This window comes from Ovis aries, chromosome 2, assembly GCF_016772045.2.
Source record: "Ovis aries strain OAR_USU_Benz2616 breed Rambouillet chromosome 2, ARS-UI_Ramb_v3.0, whole genome shotgun sequence".
NCBI lineage: Eukaryota > Metazoa > Chordata > Mammalia > Artiodactyla > Bovidae > Ovis > Ovis aries.
The window spans coordinates 17,887,010-17,892,826 of NC_056055.1; the positions used below are offsets into that span (position 1 = coordinate 17,887,010).

General features: G+C 44.4%; 1 non-coding gene across 1 annotated transcript; it reads left to right on the top strand.

The window, feature by feature from the left end:
• Window positions 1-2,112: 2,112 nt before the first annotated feature.
• LOC114113449 (U2 spliceosomal RNA) lies at window positions 2,113-2,311 on the top strand. The gene has a single exon (XR_003588481.2). It is a non-coding gene; the product is annotated as a U2 spliceosomal RNA (small nuclear RNA).
• Window positions 2,312-5,817: the final 3,506 nt, after the last annotated feature.

Consider the following 5,817-nt stretch of genomic DNA (forward strand, 5'->3'; position numbering starts at 1 on the left):
ACTCCAGCAAGTGGGTCAGCAGACAGCTGCCCACCGTCGGCAGGGTCTGCTTCAGCAGCAGGATGACACCTTACCTGAGGCTACATCCTCCCTAGAGTGACCCACATCCAGTGACTGAGTGAGGTGGAAGTATAATGGCTGTGCTATTTCAGCCTCATGTGAGACACTAATGGGCACCACTCACTGCAGAGCTCCCAGTCTGGTTAGCTGGGGCTTTGCTGGGCCTGCATCACAGTTCAGGTTCTTCCTCTGCCAAGTTCTGCTTCTTCCTCCTTCCTTTCACAGATATTGATCCCTAACAGTTACCTTAAAAATTGTTTAGTTTTGTTACTGTATAATTTATGTATTGTAATAGTCACTCTTTAAAAGTGTTCTACTCAGTGGTTTTTAGTATATTCACAAAGTTGTGCAACTATTGTTACTATCTAATTACAGAACATTTTCATGATCCTCAAAAGAAACTCCATACATGTTAGCAGTCACTCCATATTACCTCCTTCCCCAGCCTCTGGCAACTCTTTGTACTTTCTGCCTATGTAGATTTATCTGCTATAGATTTTTTTCATATAAAAGTGAAGTCCCTTAGTCATGTCCGACTCTTTGTGACCCCATGGACTGTAGCCTCACAGGCTCCTCTGTCCATGGGATTTTCCAGGCGAGAGTACTGGAGTGGGTTGCCATTTCCTTCTCCAGGGGATCTTCCTGACCCAGGGATTGAACCTGGGTATCCTGCATTGTAGGCAGATGCTTTACTGTCTGAGCCACCAGGGAAGACATGGAATCATATAATATATGGCCTTTTGTGACTGGCTTCTTTTCACTTGGCATAATGGTTTCAAGGTTATCTGTGTTATACCATGTATCAGTACTTTATTCCTTTTTATGGGTGAATAACATTCCACAATGTAGTTTATAGATCTACTATGATTTATTCATCAATTGATGTATATTGGATTAATAAATATCTTGGGCCTCAAACTCTGTATCAGCATCTACTTCTGAAGAGCATAACCCTCAAACTATCCTCATTTGGGGCCCCTAGGACCTCAACTTCTGCACCAGTGGGAGTTATCAAGAAATTCTTCCAGGAAAGGTGCATGCATGCCAAGTCATTTCAGTCATGTCTGACTCTTTGTGATCCTATCTACTATAGCCTGCCAGGCTCCTCTGTCCATGGGATCTCCAGGCAAGAATACTGGAGTGGGTTCCCATGCCCTCCTCCATGGGATCTTCTCAACCCAGGAATCAAACCTGCATCTCTTATGTCTCCTGCATTGGCAAGTGGGTTCTTTACCACTAACGCCACCTGGGAAGCCATCCCAATAAAGGTGGTTCTTCCCAAAGAAAAATTTTAGCACCAGATACCAAGATAATTAAAAGTTCTCCATCTTATTATAATAAGTACTGTAGGCCAAGTTGTTGGCTACTTAATCTTAGAGTAGGTGTGTTTGGGGGAAGAGGTTAAGTGTGGTTGAAATCTGGTGAAAAAAGGAAAAGATAGAAGGGCCAGGTGAGAAGTGGGGCCAGCTGGACCAGTAGGGGCCACATTGTGAATGGCATTTATGCCATGATCAGATGTTTAGACCCTGCCTATAGTGGTGGAGACTTGTGGAAGGCAAGAGAGGTGAGATCAAGTATGCTTTCCCTTCATTTGTGGATTATGAACAGTAGGCAGCTCATCTATCTTAAAAGGCATTGTGAGTTGGCTAAAATTTGAGTAGCGGAAGTTGCTAGAGTTTAAGAGATGAATTGTAGGTTGAAGAAGAAGTTAGCATGACTATCGCGTTCTGGGGAGGATGCATATGAGACTCCAGGAAAAGTGGAAAAGAAGCATGGAAAGAGACACAGTGTAGCATGTTGGAAAGAATATGGACTTGAAGTCTGATACACCTGGATTTTTATTCCTCTTTCATCCTTTATTAGCTCTGTGACTTCTGACAGGTTACCTAACTTCATCTGTTAGAGGAGGCAAATAATCCCTACCTCTGAGCATTTGGTTGTGAATTTGAAGTGATGTAGCCTATATATTCTGGCTTGCTGCGATTCATGGGGTCGCAAAGAGTCAGACACGACTGAGCGACTGAACTGAACTGAACTGAACTAAGCCTATATATCACTTCTTGGCCTTTTGGCTAAGATCAAGTGTAGTATCTGTTCTTATCAGTTTAATATCTGATACGTCCTCTATCTGAGCACAATAAGTATTAATGGGCTTCCTTGGTGGCTCAGACGGTAAAGCGTCTGCCTGCAATGTGGGAGACCTGGGTTTGATTCCTGGGTCGGGAAGATCCCCTGGAGAAGGAAATGGCAATCCAATCCAGCACTCTTGCTTGGAAAATCCCATGGACGGAGGAGTCTGATAGGCTATAGTCCATGGGGTCACAAAGAGTCGGACACGACTGAGCGACTTCACTTTCACTTTTAAGCCTATATATAATGGAGAAGGCGATGGCACCCCACTCCAGTACTTTTGCCTGGAAAATCCCATGGACGGAGGAGCCTGGTAGGCTGCAGTCCATGGAGTCTCGAAGAGTCGGACACGACTGAGCGACTTCACTTTCACTTTTCACTTTCACGCATTGGAGAAGGAAATGGCAACCCACTCCAGTGTTCTTGCCTGGAGAATCCCAGGGACGGGGCAGCCTGGTGGGCTGCTGTCTAGGGGGTCGCACAGAGTTGGACACGACTGAAGTGACTTAGCAGCAGCAGCAGCCTATATAAGATAACCAGCTCTTCTAAACTCACTTGCCCTGTCCTCCTAACCCGGCAAGGTGTGAGAGGCAGGACCCAGGACCTAGGATGGAGGTGAAGAGTCCAGTCACCATGTAACCAGGGGCAGAGGATAGTGATGGTTAGGGGACCTGGGGACCAAGGAGTAGGAAATGGAAATGAGAGGAGGCCCAGACCCCAGGGAACTGTAGGGCTGGATCCAGGCAGAAGCACATCTGCAAGGATAACATTTCTCTGGAGCTTTGTCCTTTTTAAAGGCTCAGAACAACCTCTCCGTGACCCACCAGCTCAGGCCTCTCTGCAACTTCAAATGGTGGCCGCTGGGGTCCATTTGGATGGGGGATCTTGCCACACCTCACAATTTTAGACCTCTTATAGCTGGATGAAGTGAGGATAAAGGCTGCATTTGGCAGGTGCAACTGCCTGGTGCTAAAGAGTTTCTATTAGCTATCTTCTTCCTTCCTTTCTTGCTTACCTTTTCTCAAACTCTTTCACTGACACATGTCTTGATTTTTAAAATAGTTATTTTGCATCTGCTAATTTTCACTTCCAAGTGATATGTAGTTGGGATCCGTGACCTCTGAAGCTCCTTGCTATCCTTGATGCTGGGACTGAAAATCAGTCAGAGTTCAGCAGCTGCTTACTGAGCTGTCTTGGACACTTGCCATCTCAGAAGTTAATCTCATCCATCTCAGAGTCTGTCACTTAGCTGTGTGGAGATACTACCAGCCTCTGAGAACACTGCAATGGTACAGAAAACTGTGTATTTGACCCCTTGGGGAATCACTCATCTTCTGTGTGGAGACACTGCCAAGCTCTAGAAACCTGAAAGTGCTACAGAACTTGTGTATTTGATGTGTTGGGGTTCACTCACTGGCACTTCCGAATTCAAGGGTATAGAGATAATTGAGTACGTAATAAGGAGCTGGCATCTCCTTACATCAAGTACTTTCTTTCACTGATGCTTAACCAGAAATTGTGAGTATGTGATTGCCTTGTGTTCACTTACTTGGTTAACATTTGCCAGGGACCTCTGAATACCCTGAAATTTATGAAATTCTGATTTTTTTTTTTTTTGTGGACCAAAGATGGTATAATTTTGCATGATTTGACCTAACACGTGACAGGAACTATGCCAGAAGCTGGAGATAAAAAGAGATGAAGCACAAATTTTGGCCAGAAGGAGCTTACAGAGTCCAGGGAGGAGGTGGACACAATAGTTGGAGCATAAGTGACACAGGCTCTTATAGAGGTGTACAAAGGGCAGTGTGTGTTATACCCCAAAGGGAAAGAGGAAAGGAAACCCTCTGAACGGGTCTCCTGGGCTTTGGTATAGGGACTAAGGTTTTTTGGTGAAATTTCAAAATTGAACAGCCTTGCTAGGAATGCACAGTGTGGTGGCTTTGTATGGTTTAACTTAAGGTCTAACCACTGTAATAAATTCTATTCTGTATCACTCATCCTCACACTGCTTCTCTGATCATCCCCTGACTAATGTACCCCGTAAGTCTCAGTTCACCTTGTATTTGATTGATTACTGTTCTTTATTTGGTGTTCACTTAAGTAGCAAAGAATAATGTGTTTGCAAACGTCTGCATCTATGAAGATGGCCCCTTGGGTTGAATCAGAGGCTAACTGCCACATCCTAGCTCCTCACTCAGCAAGTCATGTCTTCAACTCCTGCATTATGTTCAATTCAAAGCAGTACCATCTACAGATCTCCTATTAGGAACTAGGTACTGTTTTAAGAGCTTTGCTTACATTAATTCACGAGCTCAATCTGAGGTAGGTACAAGGGTTATCCCACTGTATGGCTTGAGAAACTGAGGCACAAAGTAATTAAGTAACCAGTACTCCATATGGTTTCTGAATGAAAGAGAAACTGCTTACATCTCATTTTTCCAGCTTTTCATTTGGAAATGGAGATCTTGATCTACATTCCTTTAACTGCTGGCTCTCTCCTCTGCTTTCCCCCATCAGAGGCTGAGTTCCCTAAACCAGACACAGGACTCTGAGTGTTCAAAGGTTCCCAGATAGAAAAGCTTAAACCTGAATGCATCCCTTGGGGAGGGTCTTCGTGGACCTGCTGCCTTCCTCAGTTAGCACTGTAGGAGTCCAGCTGCTGCCAGAAGTGGTCAGGGGGAGGGAGTGGTTCTAGCTTTTAGAAAATAAAACAGAATTTAGTAGCTGAGCCTTGAGAGGAGAGAGAACAGGGAAGATACAGGGCTAAGCAGTCTCATGTTCAAGGGCTTCCACGGTCTGTCTCCAGTTTGCCTTCCAGATTATGTCCACCCCTGACCCCCAGAAACAACAAATGACTCCTGGTGAATGAATGAACATGTTGCTGTCTTCTGTGCCTCTGTTTGCTGTGCCCTCTGCTGACTCACTCCTACTGACTTCAAGACTGAGCTAAAAGTCACCCTCTGAGATATCTTCCTTTAGGCTAGTGCATGGTCTCACTTGGAGACCTTGTGGAATTGCAGATCTTAATTCAGTAGGTTTGAGGTGGGACCGAGACTGTGTTTCTAATAAGTTCTGGGGAATAGAGATCTGTGGACCACATACTGGTCTGTGGAACACATTTTGAGTAGCAAGGCTCTAGATCTCATTTTTTTTTTTTTTTTTGATGGAGGGACTTAAGTCTGTAAAAGTTATTATAAGGGAAACAAGATGTTTTGCAATGACTCAAGCTAATTTGGCATTGGTAATTGTTCTGGTAGATATTTAGGGTGGCCAAGTGTTCTGGTTTGCCTAGTATTCTGGTGTTTCCTGAGACATGGGGCTTTCAATGTCCTGGACAAAACAGATTTTCAGAGCTCTAATAGTTTCAGGTGGGTGGGACTATAAATCATCTTCCTTACAACCTCTACACCAGCTGAGGTCTTTGATAAAATTCTGCTAAAGTTACAAATGTTTATTAGCTAGACAGTAAAAGAACAGTCCTGTAACTCACTCTTGAGGCTTTGGGGGCCCATTCTCTGCCTTTGGCACTGTAAACAGCACTAGCATGATCGGTTCTCTTTAAGGTGAACATAAGGATTTTATGAGATGGAGCCAGCCAACTTTGGAGTAGGTTCAAGTGACTAT